Source organism: Saimiri boliviensis, chromosome 14 (genome assembly GCF_048565385.1).
Source record: "Saimiri boliviensis isolate mSaiBol1 chromosome 14, mSaiBol1.pri, whole genome shotgun sequence".
In the NCBI taxonomy this organism is placed as follows: Eukaryota; Metazoa; Chordata; class Mammalia; order Primates; family Cebidae; genus Saimiri; species Saimiri boliviensis.
The window spans coordinates 70,516,243-70,537,485 of record NC_133462.1 but is presented as its reverse complement, the minus strand read 5'-3'; the positions used below and the strand labels follow the sequence as shown (position 1 = coordinate 70,537,485).

Genomic DNA, 21,243 nt, shown 5'->3' with positions numbered 1-21,243 from the left:
AACCTCCGCCTCCTGGGTTCAGGCAATTCTCCTGCCTCAGCCTCCTGAGTAGCTGGGATTATAGGCACGCGCCACCATGCCCAGCTAATTTTTTGTATTTTTAGTAGAGACGGGGTTTCACCATGTTGACCAGGTTGGTCTCGATCTCTCGACCTTGTGATCCACCCGCCTCGGCCTCCCAAAGTGCTGGGATTACAGGCTTGAGCCACCGCGCCCAGCCTATTTCTCTGCTTTTTAAGCTCTCAAGTGGAATCATCTGATATGATTTCTTAGTTAATATGGGGATTTTATAACTTGCCCAGAGCCTCATTGTTTTCAATTCTGTTTTTATTTTTTCCTATTAGTTCTTTAATTTGTGATTTTGTATTTTGAGACATTCTGGAACATTCTCTGGTAGAATCAAACTATAATACTATAGCAATAAAAATACAATACTATACTTAGAAAATAACTATAGAAGTCACTTTTTTCAGGTTAGGCTACACTGAATATCAGATCATATACAATTGTCCCCCCAGTCCTTATTCATGAGAGATACATCTCAAAACCCTCAGTGGGTGCTTAAGACGTCAAATATTACCAAACCTTATTGCCATCAATCAGAACATGTTTATATTCCTATCTTCCACTCACACATTCAGTGTCTTCCCCATCATAACTAAGCACTTAATAAATAGGCCCTGTGACCATAACTTTTGCTGTTTGAAGTGTGATAGCAAAATTAGCATTACTTTCTTTTTTCTTCTTCATAATTTTATGATATAAGTTTTATTCTTAGCACAGAACTTAGCCACTTCAGCATACAATTTTTTTTCTTTCCTTATTAAGTCAAAAATTTTTACCTTTTCATTTAAAGGAATTATTTTATGGCTTCTCTTTGCCACATCCCAACTGCCAGCATTACTACTCTTGTGCTTTGGGGACACTATTAAGTAAAATAAGGATTACTCAAAAACAAGCATTGTGACACTGTGACAGTCCATTTTATAACTGAGACTGCTACTAAATGACTAATGGCAAGTAGTGTGAACAGCCTGGGTATGCTGGACAGAGGGATAATTCACAACCCAAGTAGATAACTCACAACAAAGCAGGACAGCACAAGACTTCCTGCTATTCAGAATGGCATGCAATTAAAACTGATAGATTTTTAATTCTGAATTTTCTATTTAATACTTTTGGACAACAGTTAACTGCAGATCACAGGAAGTGTGGAAAGTGAAACTGTAGATAAGGGGAAAGTAAAGTACTTTTTTTTGTAAAGTGAAAATTAACAGGATGTCTTATTATTAGGATATTCAGTTTTATCTACTAACTAGATTAGGATATTCAGTTTTATCTACTACCACATAGAAAATCTATCTTTTCCTTTGAGACTAACATTATAGTAGAATTGTCATTTGCTTTTTATTGAAAATAAGGATTATAAGTGTCTGAAGATATAATCTAGTCCAAGCCATTTGTTTTGAAAAGGAGAAGAGTTAGGTAAGGACAGCGGAGGTTATTGGTCCATGATCACACACGCTGTTAGGATTCTTTGCTGTCTTGCCCAAAGCAGCATCCATTGTATTTTACTGTTTTTTTTTTTTAAGAAAAATTTTGCATTTTATTTAAAAGTTAAAATGTAATAATTGTTTCCCAAATGTTAAAATCCAAGATTTTTTTCCTAAATATCATTCTCGATTATATTTAATTTTGATATTCTAGAAGGATAACTATAAAAGCAAAGATTCCAGGGATGGAAGGTTGAGTGCATAGGGACCAGTGACGAGACTGTTATTATAATCTCAACAAGATACTTAGGGTGTAACAGTGGAAATACAGAGAAATACAAAGGAACCAACATTCAGCACGTGATTAATCTTTCACCCACAGCATGAAGCACAGCAGCTGGCACAAAGTATTTTCTCAATAATTAGTATTAAATGGAAAAGCAAAGTAGATGTAGAGAAAATAAGAAACAAGAAACTTAGAAAGACTCCTAGTTTTTTGGCTTGAATCACTAAGTTGATGTTTCTGTCATAAGACTTTGGGAGGCTGAAGCAGAAAGACTGCTTAAGCCGAGGAGTTCAAGACCAGCCTGGGCAATATGATGAAACCCCATCTCATATGGTTTGACTCTGTGTCTCCAACCCAAATCTCATATAGAATTGTAATCCTCAATGTTGGAGGGAGGGGCCTGGAGGGAGGTGATTGAATCATGGGGGTGGGCTTCCCTCTTGCTGTTCTCGTGCTAATGAGTGAGTTCTCACAAGATCTGGCTGTTTAAAAGTATGTAGCATGTCCCGCTTCACTCTGTCTCTCTCCTGCTTTGCCATGTGAAGATTGTGCCTGCTTCTCCTTCATCTTTGGCCATGATTGGAAGTTTTCTGAGGCTTCCCCAGCCAGGTATCCTGTACAGTCTTTGGAACCATGAGCCTAAATCTCTTTTCTTTATAAATTACCCATTCTCGGGTAGTTCTTTATAGCAGTGTGAGGAGGAACTAGTACAGCATCTCTACAACATTTTTTTTTAAATTAGCTGAATGCAATGGCACGTGCCTTTGGTTCTAGCAACTCAGAGGTTGAGGTAAGGGGATTGGTTGAGCCCAGGAGGCTGAGGCTACAATGAGCTATGATCGTGGCATTGCACTTCAGCCTGACAGAATGATGAGACCCTGTCTCAAAAAAAAAGGAGAAGTACAGGAAAAATTATATATTTCAGGGGGAAGAACACATGAGATTTGAGATTATATTTAGTTTGAAACGTTCATAAGACATTTACGTGGAGATATTGCGCAGAAAGTTTGAGATATGGCACTCAAAATGGAGATGTAAATTTGGGAGTGTGAAAAGAAACAATTACAGTAACTTTTTTAACAATTACAATAATTACAGAAATTACTACAAATTTGGTTTAAAGCTCTTAATTGGCTTTTTAATGCAATTCTAGTCATAAAACACCTCATTCTATAAAATAGAATGAGTGTTCCAGTGAGCTGAACAGAGAAGATTGGTTTGTAGACAGAAAAGGGCTGAGTAAAGAAGAATCAGAGAACAAAACGTAGATTGGCTGTTTCAAAGTTACTTTCTTTGTAAATGTTAAAGCAGAGAAGACTTCCTTATCCCACTGGCTAAAATGGCCTATTTGGGGATTTGGCTATTTTCCTTCATTCTTCTGATTTCTCAGGTCAGATAAACAGCTTAGTTTAGGCATGGAGGTATGAGCGCAAGTGCCTCCATTTTGGTTTGGTTTGCTGGGCCTATGTGAGAGTTTGGCCAAAGCTTAGGGCATTATTTCTACTCTCAGTTGTCAAAATTCTGGGTTTCCATACTCAACATGCTATTTGTAGCTTATGGTATCCTTATGATCATGCATTTCTTTGAGTTTTTGTTATTCCGGCTAAAGAGAAATCATTTGACGTTAGACATATGGCTACATGCAAACATTTAAAATATGTGAAAGAATACAGCATGCCAGGGAGAATACTATTATGGCTATCTGGATAATAATACTAAGAGTTTGTAGTTTGTCACTTAGCTAGGATACCCATAAACTAAACCAACAAAAATCAAATAGGTGAAAGAATGAGCCAGATGAGGAATCTGCCTGTTTTAGCCAAGCAGCCCGTCTGTTCTTCTTATTCCTGTGCACAAAGAAGTGTCAGCTGCTGTGCAGATTCCTTCTTGTTCAGCCAGTAGGTAGCAAATATATTATCTAGTATCCCATGACAGGGTACATTAAAGCAGGGAGTTAGAACAAATGGGTCTAGAGGTATGACTCTGTAAAAGGGGGCCACTAGTACAAGTCAAACAATAATTGCATTATAGATACTGCTACAGTTTACCCACTGAGTGGGCTAAAAAGTCCCTTAGGTCATATAGAGATCTGGATTTGGCATGACAGATCTGACATTTTGTCAAATTGCCTGCACAAACTACTGATTTTGAGATTTTAACCACAGCATTATCCTGCCAAGTGAGAAAGGTAGGCATAAGCAAGGGAAAATTAAGAGAGGTAAGGGTTCCATTATTGATAGGAAGTCTTAGTTCAACACCTTAAGAAAAGGTATCCACTGCATGAAGTCATCAACTTCTCATTCTGGGTTCCAGTTTATATGTCTCCGGTTAGGGCATCAGGCATTTTGTTGAACTCTCTAGGTATCCCATACATCAGGCATGAGACTTGCTCCTTGAAATTTACATTGAGTTGTCCAGGTTCAGCTTACAGGGCTTCAGGAACAGCAATTCTTGTTCTTAGTTTGAAGAGTTGTAGCCAGACATTGGAGAAAACTAGAATAATTCAGAATCTAGATCATTCTACAGGTAGATACATAAAAATTTGCAAACAACACAGCTAGAACTTTTTAAAGGTGAACTATAATATTTATTTAGAAAAATAAGTTTTTTTTATCTCTGTAGTCACCCCCACTTCTACCAAAGATAATCAGAGTAAGACAGATTTGTTTACCAAATATATGTAGTTGACTAAACTTGGCCTGATTATTTATATAAGTATGCCCCAAATAGCAGTTGACCACATAGGCTAGTTTTGTTTGCTTCACTGGGCTGTTTGACAAAGAATCTCAGACTGGACTTTGAAAAACCTCTAGAATTTAGGAAGCCAAACCAAGGCAGGCTTCAGACTTCACATGTAGTGTCTATAAATTAGTTCTAGTCACATTCACAAATATATCATTCCAGCCTAAGCTTTAATATAATCAATATTTCTAATTGTATTCTGTTAAAAAGGGAACATATTATTATTGAACTTATGCAAGTAACTATATTGCCTTAAAAGTAAAATATTCACTTATCGTTTCCAAATCTTGGAAGGGTCAAAAGGAGATAAAATGTAAATGTTTTATTCTGTTTACAGAAGTATAATTTGCCACATTGCTCTAAGGTATAGTTAGATAGCTTAAAAGAAAAATGTTACTTCACATCTGGAAAATTTATTATTTTCCAGCAAGAATGGTCAATGTTTCAAATGAAAAAAAAAAAAACATAAAACCCCATAATTCTTCATTATTTCATTCAATCTTATACAGTTAATTTTTGTTCTGCTTGATTTTAGCAGTTTCCCAAACTCATCAGTTTCTTCACTAGAGTTCTAGAAATTCTTACCCAGTCCAATGATATGATCTTAAAGTTATCAGAAACCTGCACTTATGATTCTATTCTACCCTTTGCATGAATCTACTTGAAAATATAGTACTTTAGATTTACAGGTGGTCTCCAACTTACGATGGTTTGACTTATGATCTTTTGACTTTATAATGGGTTTATAATTGTATTATGTACATTTCTACTTACAATGTTTTAAATTTATGATGGGCTCATCAGGACTGAACCTCATCATAATTTGAGGGTTGTTTGTATAGTTGCTTGCAAAAAGGTTTCAGAAAAGCATCATAATAAAGCAATTAACTGTGGACAAAAAGACTTAAAATGGCCATGGTTAGAACTCTGATGTGAGTTTATTATAATAATGATGTGGCTCACAAGGAAATTTGGTTATTTCGGTGGCGCACAACATTTTAACCTAAAAACCAGAATTATGATTAATAACATATCACATATTTAGGAATTTCATACAATTTTTGAGACGGTCATATCAATAACATATACATAAATATAACCTAAGGTTTAGCATCATGTATTATTTTACAATGCTTTCCATATCAAACAAGCCTAATTAGTCCAATATCTCTCTTTTACAAGGTGAGAGAAACATCCTTTAAGGTTTTTCAGGGATACAGTTGGAAAATCCCAAAGTTATTAAAGGTTTAAAAGATCTAATTTAGAATTTAGTTTTGGGAGATTTGTCAAAAATATCAAAAGCTTTAAAACACTTGATCAAAACAGGATTACAGGTCACTGTGAAATAACAATCATTCATTCAACCATAGTGACAATTTTAAAAGCTTATAAAGGCAAATTTTAAAAGACAATCATAGAAAACCTTAGCTCTTTAGTAAAGAAGACTCAGTTTTCTTAAATAATCAAAGGCTTAATAAATAACAACATGGAGGATGGGGAATCATCTTGATAAAGTACAGAATCTTTGTTTCCCGGGCTAATTATCTAAAAGGAAAAGAAAAACCTTCTGGTGTGTCCTATTAAGAACATATCAATACTCCAAGAAAACTTTATTGTATAAACTGAGAGGATGAAATTCTAGTTTTGCTTTAGCATTTGATACTAATGATGAATTTTTAGAAAAACTTACATAAATGTCTTTGCCAGCTTGCTCCCAACTAAAATTCATTTTACAGGATTCATCTTCTAAAAACCTACAGCATTCTGATTTATTCAATTTTTGGTCTTTACTTCTCCCCCATCCCCTGCTTTTTTAAATTTTGAAACAACTAATTACTCTACTTTAGTAGAAAAACTACTCTTTCTCCCTTAACAAGAACATATTCTCATGATTTATAATGTGCTGTATAAACATGCCTTACTTTCGTCACACACACAGTTGTTTCTCTATTATCACTAGTTTTACTTACCATATACTAACTAGGATTTTTAACACCTAATGACCTTAATTTCTAGTAAAAACTAACAAGTAGGCAAATTTGAACTATTTTATATCATAATTTTATAGTGAGCACCATTTCATAATTTTTATAAATATGTTTTCTCATACTACTTTAAAATATTTATTAACAGATCCAAAAATACTTAGCTTTTCTGTATCATATAAAAAGATGCCAAAATTTATATTCATGAATTAATGTTTCAGTATTTTACTTAGAAATGACCTAGAAATTTCATGTATGTTTTTTATTTACCATGATGTGACTTTAAGATTTCAAGTGACTGAAAAATATTTTTGAAATTATGACAAGATCATCTATAAACTTTTACAATAGTTTGATTGCCTGATGGGTTCATCTTGCCCACTGCACAGAAAAGTCAATGCACTGAGAACACCAGATTTTTGCAGCAAAGAAAGAGTTTAATAATTACAGTGCTTGCTAAGTGGAAGAACAATAATTTATTATTATTCAAATCAGCTTCTCTGAGAACTCAGAGGCTTGAGTTTTTATGGATAATTTGGGTGGCAGTGGGCTAGGGAATGGGTGCTGCCAATTGGTTGGGAATCAAATTATAGAAGTGTGGAAAATGGCCCTCATGCTGAGTCAGCCTCTGGCTTAATAAATGACATTTATTTATTATGTTATTTATGTTATTTATTATTTATTATGTTATTTAATAATAATAACATAATTTTTATGTTTATGGGAGGGGGCATCACAGGACCCATTGAGTCAACAGTCCAGGTGAAGTTAGTTGTGGGTCCTGGAATGCAAAGATTTGAAAAACATCTCAGAAGACCAATCTTGGGTTTTACAATAGTGATGTTATCTATAGGAGCAAGTGAGGAAGTCACAAATCTGTGACCTCAGGCTTCATGACTCTTGAGCAGTAAAGGATTACAGGAAAGCGAGCTATGGAACAATGATCATTTGACTATACATACCTACATTTTACCGGAATTCAGGCTACTGGCATAATCCTAATCTCGTGTCCTTTCATTAGTCTTACAAAGGGAGTTCAGTTTTAAGGAGGGACTGTGACCATCCTTGGTTCAAAGTTAAACTGTAAGCTAAATTCCTCCCATGGTTAGCTTGGCCTATGCCCAGGAATGAGCAAGGACAGCCAGCCTGTGAGGCTGAAAGCAAGATGGAGTCAGCTATGCTAGACTGCTCTCGCTGTTAGAATCTTTGCAACAGTTGTTTCAGTAGGCTACCTTATCCATGTTTTCAGACCCCCCAGTAGATGCTTGAAACCACAGATAGTACTGAACCCTGTGTACACTATATATAAATTTCTTTTTTCTTCTTCACAATTTCAGAAGTAGGAGATCTAATATCATAGATGTTAAGCAACTTCGCACACTGTTTTTTCTCTTTATTAGGTCAAAAACTTTTACCTTTCAAAGAGATATGCTTCTCACTGACATACCTGATTGCCAGCATCACTACTCTTGCACTTTGGTGCCATTATTAAGTAAAATAAGGGTTACTTGAACATAAGCACTGTGATATGAGAACAGTTGATTTGATTATCGAATAGCTACAAAATGACTCACTAGTAGGTAATGCATACAGCCTATTTATGCTGAACAAAGGGGTGATTTATATCCTGGATGGGCTGGAGGAAAACAGCATGAGGTTTCATCGTTCTACTCAAAATGGTAGGCCATTTAAAATTTATAATTTGTTTATTTTTGGAATCTTTTACTTAATATTTTCAGACCGCATTTGACCTTGGGTAACTAAAACCACAGAAAGGAAAACCTTGGTTAAAGGAGGACTAATGTATCCCATTAATGTCCACCTAATTTCCTCATTCTTAACAATTATACTTGAATTCCTTCTTAAACAAACCTAGCCATTGAAGGAGCTCAGGGCACAGGACATGCCATCCCAAAATATATTGCTTTGATAGATTCACTATTTTGAGCTAAATGCACTTGGAAAATAATACAATGCAAGATGGGTCTTTCTGATTTTTCATTATTTGCCTGAAGACAGACTTTCCCAAAGGGCCTCAATTGTCATCAGTCGTTTCCCCAGGGAGTTATAGCAACTAGAGAAGAGTAACTTTTATCACAGGACAGGAGACTTCATCACACTCAGACAGAACTTATTACAAATTATCATCTATTCTTTGAAGAGCCCATTTACCCTAGCAAAGATAGGTGTAGGTAGAAAGCCCAGTTAAGACAAAATGGTCAAAAGTAAATCTTGTTTAGACCCAGGCTCTCTCTTCAATGTAAAAATTTGCAGAGATTTTCTTTATAGATGTAATTTTTTACAAAAGGCTTCAAAATAGCCAGCCAAATCCAGAAAGGTGTATTTTGGAGACTGATTTAGTTCCATGAGTGGTCTTTTCAATTTAGTTTATTTCTTAACTTTAAGATTAATGACTCCAGGGAGAAGCCCATTAACAAATAGGGCAAATAAAGCATTCTTCATGCCTGGACTCAGCCTGGATAGCTCTGATGAAGAAGCAAACGCACTTGACCTGATGTCCTAACCTTTATAAACACTATTGCATTCTTCTGGCCTTCTTCTTCCATAGGATAGTAACTAAGCAAGATTAGCCAATTCCATATTCTTATCAATCAGTCACTTAAGCTTTTCATTTGCTTTTGAAAAGCATCCTTTAAAAGAGGCTATAAAATGTTTGGAAATCTTTTTAGAAGCTTCTGCACATCAATAGATGTGACTCCAGATTGGCCTAATTTGGGAACCCTCGTTAGAGTTCTTTAAGTGCAATGTTCTTTAAGTGCAATGTTCTTCATCTGGAACATTCCCTCTAATGGCTATTGTAATTTTAAATTATCTTTAGTAAGATTTCATCATTTTTGTATTTGCAGCTTCTGATGCCAAATGCTTACATATGTTAAGGCAGAAATAGCTGGAATATACACAGTGCTTAGTTCCTTAGAAATTAATACTTAGTTCCTTAGAAATTAAGGATCCTAATGTGTCATTGAATCTTGGATCTCTCAAAGCCAAGATAAAAGCCTGAGAGGAAAACACCACAGGGTTGGGTTGTGTAATGCTTTCACAGTGCACTTTGTTTCAAGGGCATTTTCTTGAGGCTCACAGGCACTACCCAATTCTGTGTTTAGTTTATCCTAAAACGGGAGTTTTATTTTTTCGTAGTAAGCACTCTAGAGCAATTAGGTGTCCAACTCATGCCTACCAGTCAAGTTGTGGTTTTGGCTCTGAGACCCTCTTGACCTACTTAGCCAATAATTTTCTAGTTTCCATCTGACCCAGTCAGACACCTGTGGCCTCCCTTACCTAAGTAAGTGTGCAATAAAAACAAAGAGGATAACACCTGTATTGGTTCATTTTCACACTGCTATGAAGAAACTACCTGAGAATGGGTAATTTAATTACAAGAGGTTTAATTGACTCACAGTTCCACATGGCTGGGGAAGCTTCATGAAACCTACAATCATAGCATAAGGTGAAAGAAAAGCAAACACCTTCTTACATAACAGCAGGAGAGAGAGCTTGTGGTGTAGGTGGGGGTGAGGACTGCTACTTTTAAAACCATCAGATCGAATGAGAATTCCCTCACTATCATTAGAACAGCATTGGGAAACCACCACCATGATCCAGTCACCTCCTTCCAGATTCCTCCCTTCACACGTGGCGATTACAGTTTGGGATAAGATTTGAGTGGGGACATAGAGCCAAATCATATCAGTACCCAAATGCCTGCAAATTCCAAAAGCCAGAGTTTGTGCCTCCTGAAGTAAAAACCACTTACTGCAACTGCTGTCACCTACCTTTAAAACTGCAGTTATTGCCAGTAACTCATCAGCTCCTGCAAACCCAAAGGTCAAGTACTCTCTCATAACGCAAGCTAACCCTGGATTTGAAAGCCGTAAGATTAAGTGGCTCAGTGAAAAAAGAGCAGACTTTTACTTGAGAGAAACTTGCAAACCCCAGCTCTTTGAAGACAGAGAAACTCAAAAAGGGTTAGAAGTGCTCTCTTGCGTTCTTCGAGGGGTCTAAGTATTTGTCAGCTGTGTCATTGGGGTCCTTTCATGGTTGCCAGAACGATAAAAGATAAAATTACAACACATTTAGTTTCAGGATCTTAATTGGCTTTTGTGATTCTAGAGTTAGAAACACCTTATTCTGTAAAATATAATGAGTGTTCCGATGGGCTTAGTGAGGAGACTGGTTTTGTAAAGAGAAATGGGTTGCTGAAAGCAGAAACCGAGAACAAAAAGTGGATTGGTTGTTTCAAAGTTACTTTTCTTGTAGCAATTAAAGGAGGGAGGGCTTTCTAATCATGCCAGTTAAAACTGGTCTGTTTGGGGTTTTGGCTATTATCTCTCACACTTCTGGTTTCTTAGAAGGTCAGATGTGAAGTCAGTTAGTTTTGGTTTGGGCTGTGGAACTTTAGCATCAGTGCCTCCAGTTCGGTTTGGTCTGTTGGGACTAAGTGCAGGAACTCAGTCCAAACCAATGGCTTCCTATGCATTTTATTTAACAGGAGTGATGAGTGTATCTGTTGACGACATAGTCCATGGCAATACACAATATATAGAGAAGAAAAGTAAGCCAAATGTTATACAGGGCATACACCAGTCTCCAGGTCTTTTCAGATGCTTTCCCTTTGCCTAAGTGGCCTTCCCCCAGATAGCTCTTTTTTATACCTTCACTTCCTTAAGTTTTAATTACCTACCAGCCTTACTAATATCATGCCCCTTCCCAACACTTTCTTTCCTCCCTCTGCTTTAATTCTCCCCATAACCCTTACAGCTATGTTATATATATTTTGTATTGCTTATCTGCTTACTCCCAATAGGAGTTGTGTTCCATGAGAGCAGGATTTGGGGGTTTCTTCCTTTGTTTATTTCTTTAAACTCAGTGCATGTAACGGTGTCAGACACATAAAATGTGCTCAATGTATATGTACCATGTGGATGAAGAGACTGGAAAATACCAAACAATGCAGGATCATTCAGAGTAAGCAAAGGTCAAAGCGAAAATTAAGAAGGTGTAACTGGAACTGGAGAATCAAGAGATGAAATATTTCTAGATGGAGTATTGAGAAAAACCAATGTCACAGAGGATTAACAAGGAAAGATTTTCAAGGAGAAAACAGAGACTAAAACTACTATAACATAATAGAGATACTAAGCTTTCTTCAGATGAGAAGGTAAGTTCAGATAAGAACTGAAATTTCAACTGGATAAAAACAATATTGAATATGAATTTCAATGGAAAAAAGTCACTAGGCATCATCCATTCAGACTTACGTGTCTTAAGAATTTCTGTGGAAACCTGTTTCCCACAGTGGAAGCAGGAAGTAAGGAAAAGCTACAAGAGCATCTGTTCTCATGAGATTTTCAGAGTTGAATTACAAATTAAAGGAAATTTGGATAGTTCGAGTAAAGTTCAGATACTTATCTGAATTTTAATGAGAGTTATTAAAACCAAACAGAACACAATATACAGTATCTCCTAAAGATGAAAATGTATTTGAGAGCACTGACCATAATAGTAGTCACATCAAACATGTAGTTACAAACCTACATACTCTAGTGTTCTATGTACTATAGTTGAAATTGAGAAAATACATAGGCTTTTTTTTTTACTATTATAGTTATTAGAGGTGACATTAAATAAGTCACATTAATCTGTGTTTGCCTGATATTTAACAAGCCAACATGTTTGTATACTTTTTGGTTGTAAAGTAACATTTCATCAGCTGTAATATAAGTGAAATTTGAAAGTAAGATCAAAGGCATTAAGACAAATGACAACGAAAATAACTTTAAACCTTACAGGTGCACATCAGTAGGGTTTTTATTGTAATACAAAACTATCATAATAGCTTTTTAGGTACCAAAAAAACCTTTTTTTGACCTACAAAAAAAACCAAGCCCAATGATACAGAGTATAAATTTTATGTTAGATTGTATTTCATTTTTGATGCAGCAGAGCAAAATAATTTATTTCTGTTTATGTAATTTTTCACTGAAATTGATCTATATTTCAAAGCAATGAACAGATAATGCACACTCTGGGAAGCAACCCAATGGGAAGAGGACTTAAATCCATGGTATAAATCAGAATTGGGTATATTTAACTGAATTTTGGTTTGGCTAACACTTTAATCTACTTTAAAATATCTGTATTCAGCAAAATCTGAAATGCATATTACATAGCCCAATTCTCTGCTTTCTTTTAAACTTATGTGCATTTAATAGGACATAGAATCCATGAATCCTTATGCTTTTATAGCTAACTCATCGTCATGCCTCATAAAATCTATGCAATCTTCAGAAAGCCAAATGATCCAAACTTTCTTAAAAAGTGATTCTCATAAGGAATACCCCAAACTGAAACATTAAGCTCTGAATTTATGAAATGTTCAAACCTAAATTGATTACTGGGGCATTATGTTCCAAGTAACACTCTTTTATCTTGAATTGAAATATGTTATCTAAAGAAGAGACCTCTGGCAGAAGCTCAAACCTAAAAAAAAAAAAAAAAAAAAAGTCCTTCAAAACAGCGCTACACTATTTTTTTTTTTTTTTTTTTTTGAGACAGAGTCCCACTCTGTCTCCCAGGCTGGAGTGCAGTGGTACAATCTCGGCTCACTGCAACCACTGACTTGTGGGTTCAAGCGATTCTCTTGCCTCAGCCTCCTGAATAGCTGGGATTATAGGTCCCCACCACCACATCCAGCTATTTTTTTTTTTTTTTGTATTTTTAGTAGAGATGTGGTTTCCCCATGTTGAGCAGGCTGGTCTCAAACTCCTGACCTCAGGTGATCCACCTGCCTTGGCCTCCCAAAATCCTGGGATTACAGGCATGAGCCACTGAGCCCGGCCTTTAAGAAGCTTTTTAATCTTGTTTAATAAGTAGCTCATTTCAAATAATTTTGTCACAGACAAATTAAAAAATTAGGATTATAGGCAATGACATGATTCTGTTCTAAGGGAAAAATCTTTAGTACATTTTAGTTTATCCATGAGAAGTCAGGGAAGGGCTAATGCTCCACTTCCTCACTGTTCTAGTGAACTTTTCATCTCAAAAGGTATTAGCGAAAGAGGGTGTAATAGGAAATGTTAAGAGAAAATACGGAAAAGAAAAAGATTGCAAACAGGAAGCTGTGGAAATCAGCTAAGAAAAGAAAATAAGGCTGTGGATTTATCTAATTAATGACATTTTTCTATGATTCTTTTTTAAGTACTTATTTGGAAGTGAAGGTTAAAAAAGTGTGAGAGCTCTAGAGACTCAAGAAAGGAATTGAGGACATTACAAATAATTTGTGAGCATTTGTGTTGAAGCTTTGAAATACCTTTGAGCAATGGCAAGAAGCTTGCTGTTAAACCTTCACCTTGAGTAGTTATACAGCTGTATAAAATCATGGCCTTGGTCTTTGATTTTACTGATCATACATCTCTGAGGATTAAAGAGTAGGAGAAGGTCACCAATATAAATACGGGTTAGCCAAAAGCCTCAGCTTCATATTTCTTCTAAATTACTACAAATACTCTGATTAGGTCTTCCCAACTAGGTAGCACTGTAATAATCAGCAATGAAACTTAGTTGTTATTGATGATATTTATGAGAAATACTGTAATATAACTACCATACTCTCCCAATTCTTTCTTTAAATAACTAATCTGTTTAGTTGTTGTTATTATTATTATTATTATTATTATTTGGAGAAGGAGTCATGCTCGGCCCCTCAGACTGGAGTGCAGTGGCGCAATCTCGACTCACTGCAACTTCTGCCTTCCAGGTTCAGGTGATTCTCCTACTTCAACCTACACCACCACACCCGGCTAATTTTTTTGTATTTTAGTAGAGACGAGGTTTCACCATATTGTCCAGACTGGTCTTGAACTCATGAGCTCAATCTGCCCGCCTCGGCCTCCCAAAGTGCTGGGATTGTAGGTGTGAGCCACAGCACCCAGCCTTAGTTATTATTTCTATAATGTAGTTAGTCATGTACAGATAAAATATGCTTAAAGGATGAGAAGCGATAGAAAATTAGGTGGTCTACAAAATTTAAGAAGACAAATAGGTATCATTTGAAGGAGAAATTTGTCTTCTCTCTTTTCTTCTTGGTTTGTATAGCTAACATTTTGTCAGTTTGTTGATCTTTTCAAAAGAATCAGCTTTTGGTTTCATTGATTATTTTTCTGGTTTTCTTAGTGTCAATTTTGTGTATCCCAAATCTAATCTTTGATGTTTTCTTCCATTTGCTTTAATTGGGTTTAGATTTTTCTTTCTTTTTTTTTGTTTCATAAGGTAGAAATATAAGTTATTGATTTGTGAACTTTTAAAAAACATGTTTACAATGAGAAATTTCCTTCTGTGTCCTACTTTCACTTAATTCCCTAAGTTTTGGTATGTGGTGTTTTTGTTTATTCATCACAGAGCATTTTCTAATTTACTTTGTGATTTCTTATTTGACCCATTGATTGCTTTGAAATGTTATTTAATTTCCCCACATTTGTGAATTTCTCAAATTTTCTTGTTATTTACTTTAAATTTCATTTCTTTGGGCTCAGAGAACATAACTTGTATGTTTTCAATTCTTTTGAATTTGTTAGGACTGGTTTTGTGGCCAAACATATGGCCTGTCTTGGAGAATGTTCCACGTGCACTTGAGAAGAATGTGTATCCTGCTGTTGTTGATGGAGTGTTCTACAGATGTCTTTCAGGTCTAGTTCATTTACAGTGTTGTTCATGTTTTCTACATCCTGGGATCTTGTGTCCAGTATTGAAAGTGGGGTATTGAAGTCACCAATGATGATTATTGAGTTGTCTCTTTCTTTGTTATTTCTATCATTATTTACTTCATGGATTTATGGGGTTCCATTGTTCTGTTTATAATTGTTATATCCTCTTGATGGACTGACTTTTTATCATTATAAAATATCCTTTGTTTTCTCTTGTAACAATTTTTTTGTCTTAAAGTCTATTTTAAAATTTTCGATATTAGTATAACCACTCCAACTCTCTTGATTACCATTTATTTGGTATATATTTTTTCTGGCCTTTTATTTTCAATCCATTTGTATCTTTGAGTCTAAAGTATCAAAGGTATATAGGTGGATCATTGCTTTAGCCATTCTTCCAATCTCTAATTGTAGTATTTGATCAATTCATATTTAATGTAATAACTGACAAGGTAGAACTTACATCTGCCATGTTGGTATATTCTTTTCACCTGCCATGTCCTTTTTGTTTCTTAATTTCTTCATTACTGCCATTTTTTTGTTAAATTGATTTTTTTCCTTTTGACATTTAATTCCTTTATTATATTTTGCTAATATTTCTCGATTGTTTTCTTAGTGGTTGTCCTTGGAATTTCATGAAGCATCTTTACTTATAATAATCTAGTTTGAATTAATACCAGCTTATGTTCAGTAGTACATATTATGGGCTTATGTTACCCAAAATTAATATGTTGAAATCCTAGCACCCAGTATTTCAGAATAGGATTATATTTGGAGACAGAGTATTTAAAGAGGTAATTAGGTTGAAATGTGGTCATTAGAATGGACTCTAAATTAATATGATGTGTTTTAGTATAAGAAGAAGAAATATAGACACAGATTTGGATAGAGAGAAAAACATGTGAACACACAGGGAGAAGATGGCAATTTATAAGCCAAAGAGAAAGACCTCAGTAGATATCAGCCCTGCTGACACGTTGATCTTGGGCTTCTAGCTTCTAGAACTGTAAGAAAATAAATTTTCTTTGTTTAAACCACCCTGTCCTTGGTGCTTTATTATGGTAGATTTAGCAATCTAACATAGCATACAAGTATTTTGCTTCAGTATTACTTTGTCCACCTTATTGCTTTATTGTTACAAATTACATCTTTATACATTGTATGTCCATCAACTTAACATATACTATTAAGATAGGAAGCAAAAGTTACAAAGGATATATTTATATAATCTACAAACAGAAGATATATATTCTTTGATATTTATTTATGTCTTTACATTTACCGTGCTTTTTAGTTTTTCATGTGGTTTTGAGTTACCAATTAATATGTGTGATAATTAATTTTGTGTCAACTTAACTGGACTAAACTATGACCAGATGAGCTGTAAAACATTAGCTCTGAGTGTGTTTGTAAGGGTGCTTCTACAAGATATTAGCATTTGTATCAGTAAACTGAGTAAAAATATTCTGCCCTTGCCAAGAGTGGGCATCATCTAATATATATCGAGGGTCCTAATAGAACAAAAAAGTGAAGAAACAGCAACTTTTCTGTCTTCTTGAGCTGGGACATCCGTCTTTCTCCTGCCCTCAGACATCAGAGTTCCTGATTCTTAGGGCTTTAAGATCCAGGATTTACATGAGTGCATGACCCTGCCCCTTGATTCTCAGGCCTTTGGATTTAGACTGGGAGTTGCACCATTGGCTGTGCTGGTTCTTAGGGCTTCAAACTCAGACTGAACTACACCATTTGCTTTCAGCTTACAGAGAGCAGATAGGGGAACTTCTCAGCCTCCTAATTACGTATGTCATATTCCATAATAAATTGCACACACATACACACACACACACATACACACTTGTAGACTTTCTGCTGGTTCTGTTTCTGTGCAGAATGCTGAATAATCCAATGTTCTCTCATTTCAGTCTGAAGGGCTCTCTTTAGTACTTCTTATAAGACAGGACTGTGAGGAACATGTATCAGTTTCTATTTATCTGGGAATGTATTCATTTCTTCTTCATTTTCGAAGGCTAGTTTTGCTAGATACAGAATTCATGATTGTCAGCTTTTTCTTTCATCCCAGAATATGTCATTTCACTGCTTTCTGACCTCCATGGTTCATGAAGAGAAAAAACTTGTCAATCTTATGAAAGATCTCTGTACATAATAAAGCATTTGTGGCTTTCAAGATTATATCTTTGGCTTGGTGCCATGGCTCATGCCTGGAATCCAAGCATTTTGTGAGGCTGAAGTGGACAGATCACTTGAGGTCAGTAGTTCAAGACCAGCCTGGTCAACCTAGCGAAATCCCATCTGTACTAAAAATATAAAATTAGCCCAACATGGTAACTCACACCTGTAGTCTCAGCTACTCGGGAGGCTGAGGCAGGAGAATTGCTTTAACCCGGGAGGCAGAGGTTGTGCAGTAAGCCAAGATCATGTCACTGCACTCCAGCCTGGGCAATAAAGTAAGACTCCAAAAAAAAAAAAAATTGATTCTGTTATATTAGGTGTCTGTTTGTTTCAATTTGTCCTAAATAGAGTTTGTTGAATTTTTTAGCTGTGTAGACAAATGTTTCTTTATTTCTTTCAAAACGGAGAAATTTTTAGCCATTATTTTCTCAAACTATTGACAAATTCTATAAAGTCTATGATGCCTGACCTCTACTACATCAAACATTTTTCTCTTTCTATTCTGGGACTCATATTTTGTATATTTGCATATTTTTGACAATGTCCCATAGGTCTCTGAAGCTCTGCTCCCTCCTCTTTGTTCTTCCTTTTTCCCTTCCATTCTTTTTGTTGTTATCATTGTTTTTTATGCTAGATAAACTTAATTGACCTATATTTAAATTCACTGACTTTTTTTGCCTGATTAAATATGCTGCTAAGGCCCTTTATTGAATTTTTCTTTTTTATTTTACTTTTAATGTTTATGGGTACATAGTAGGTGTATAAATTTCTGAGATACGTGAGACATTTTGACACTGGCATACAATGTGTAATAATCACATTAGGGTAAAGTGGGATATGCGTTAACCTCAAACATTTATAATTTCCTTGTGTTAAGCATTCAAATTATATTCTTTTAGTAATTTTTTATTTTTTGAGACAGACTCTTACTCTGTTGCCCAGGCTGGAGTGCAATGGCCTAATCTCAGCTCACTGCAACCTCTACCTCTTGGTTCAAGTAATTCTCCTGCCTCAGCCTCCCAAGTAGCTGGAATTACAGGTGCCTGCCACTACACCTGGCTAATTTTTGTATTTTTAGTAGAGACAGGGTTTCTCCGTGTTGGTCAGGCTGATCTCAAACTTTTGACTTTTGGTGATCCAACCGTTTTGGCCTCCCAAAGTGCTGGGAGTACAGGCATCAACCACTGCACCCAGGCTTTTTAAAGTTATTTTTAAAAGTATAATAAGTTATTCGTGACTGTGATCATCCCATTATACTATCAAATACTAGATCTTATTCTTCTGTCTAATTATATTTTGTCACCATTAATCATCCTCATTTCTTCTCTGCCTCCCATTACTCTTGCCAGCCTCTGGTAACCATCATTCTGCTCTCTATCTTCATGAGTTCAAGTGTTTTAATTTTTAGATCTCATAAATATGTGAGAGTGTTTGAAGTTTGTCTTTCTGTGTCTGGTTTATTTCACTTAACATGGTGGTTTACAGTTCCATCTATGATGGTGCAAATGACAGGATCTTTTTTAGGGCTGATTAGTACTCCATTGTGTACATAGGCCACATTTTCTTTATCCATTTATCTGTTTTTTTTTTTTTTTTTTTTTTTTTTTGAGACGGAGTTTTGCTCTTGTTGCCCAGGCTGGAGTGCAATGGCGCGATCTCGGCTCGGCTCACCGCAACCTCCGCCTCCTGGTTCAGGCAATTCTCCTGCCTCAGCCTCCTGAGTAGCTGGGATTACAGGCACGCACCACCATGCCCAGCTAATTTTTAGTATTTTTAGTAGAGACGGGGTTTCACCATGTTGACCAGGATGGTCTCGATCTCTTGACCTCGTGATCCACCCGCCTCGGCCTCCCAAAGTGCTGGGATTACAGGCTTGAGCCACCACGCCCGGCCTATCCATTTATCTGTTTTTTTTTTTTTTTTTGAGACGGAGTTTCGCTCGATACCCAGGCTGGAGTGCAACGGCACAATCTCGGCTCACTGCAACCTCCGCCTCCTGGGTTCAGGCAATTCTCCTGCCTCAGCCTCCTGAGTAGCTGGGATTACAGGCACGCGCCACCATGCCCAGCTAATTTTTTGTAATTTTTTAGTAGAGACGGGGTTTCACCATGTTGACCAGGATGGTCTCGATCTCTCAACCTCGTGATCCACCCGCCTCGACCTCCCAAAGTGCTGGGATTACAGGCTTGAGCCACCGCGCCCGGCCCATTTATCTGTTGATGGACACTTAGGTTGCTTCCAAATATTGGCTTGAGATATCCCTTCAATATACTGATCTCCTTTCATTTGGGTATGTAATGATCGGTGGGATTACTTGAGCATGTGGTAGTTTTATTTTTAGTTTTTGAAGATCCTCCATACTTTTCTCCACAGTGGTTGTACTAACTTACACTCTCACCAGCAGTGTTAGAGGTTTCCCTTTTCTCCACATCCTCCCAGCATTTGCTACTGTCTTTCTTTTGGATAAAAGTCATTTTAACTAGGGTGAGACAATATCTCAATGTAGTTTTTATTTATATTTTTCTGATGATCAATGATGTTAAGCACCTTTTTATATACCTGTTTGCCATTTGAGAAGTATCTATTCTGATCTTTTGCCCATTTTGATTAGATTATTAAATTTTTTCCTATTGTGTTGTTTGAGCTTCATATATATTCTGGTTACTAATCTTACATGAAATAGATCATTGGCTATTGCATTTTTAATCCATTCAGTCACTCTATGTCTTTTGATTCGAGAGTTTAGTGCATTTATATTCAGTGTTATTATTGATAAGTAAGAACTTACTCTTGACATTTTGTTATTTGTTTTCTGGCTGTTTCGTGTTTTTCTCTTCCGTCCATCCTTTCTTCTTGTCTTCCTTTTAGTGAAGGTGGTTTTCTCTGATGACATGTTTTAATTTCTGGCTTTTTAAAAATGTATCAGTTTTATGTTTTGTGATTTGAGGTGACCATGAGGCATGCAAATAACATCTCATAATCCATTGTTTTAAATCCTTGACAACTTAACCCACTGCACAAACAACAGTAAAGCAAAAACTAATAAAAACTCCACTTTTAACTTCATGCTTCCACTTTTCAACTTTTTATTGCTTCCATTTATATCTTATTATACTATGTCTTGAAAAGTTGTTGTATTTATTATTTTTGGAAGGTGCATATTTTAGTTTTTCTGTTCATGAGATAAGTAATTTATATACCACAATTACAATGGTATAATATTTTGGTGTTTGTCTGTGTACTTACTATACTTATTATTATTAATGAGTTTTGTACCATCAGATGACTTCTTATTGCTCATTAATGTCCTTTCCGATCAAAGAACTTGTTTTGGCATTTTTTGAGGGGCAGGTCTGGTGTTAGGAAAATCCCTCAGCTTGTTTTTTTTTTTTTTTTTTTTTTTCTGGGAAAGTATTTATTTCTCCTTCATGTTTGAAGATAATTTTATTGGATGTACTATTCTAGTATAAACAGTTTTATTTCTTCAGCACTTTAAATATATAATGCCTCTCTCTCTCCTGGCCTGTTAGGTTTCCACATGCATTTGAATTCCTTTGTATGTTATTTATTTATTTTATCTTGCTGCATTTAGGATTCTTTATCTTTAATCTTTAGGAATTTGATTATTAAATGTCTTGAGATAGTCTTCTTTGGGTTCAATCCGCTTGCTGTTCTATAATCTTCTTGTACTTGAATCTTGATATCTTTTTCTGTCTTTGGGAAGTTCTCTGTTAGTATTTCTTTAAATAAAATTTCTATCCTGATCTGTCTCTCTCTCTCTCTCTCTCTCTCTCTCTCTCTCTCTCTCTTCCTCCTCCTCTTTA

General features: G+C 35.7%; 1 long non-coding RNA gene across 5 annotated transcripts in view; it reads left to right on the top strand.

Moving 5' to 3' along the window:
* The window catches only part of LOC141581077 (uncharacterized), a 292,842-nt gene that overhangs the window by 120,538 nt on the left and 151,061 nt on the right, over positions 1–21,243 (top strand). The gene's annotated exons all lie outside the window — the stretch shown is intronic.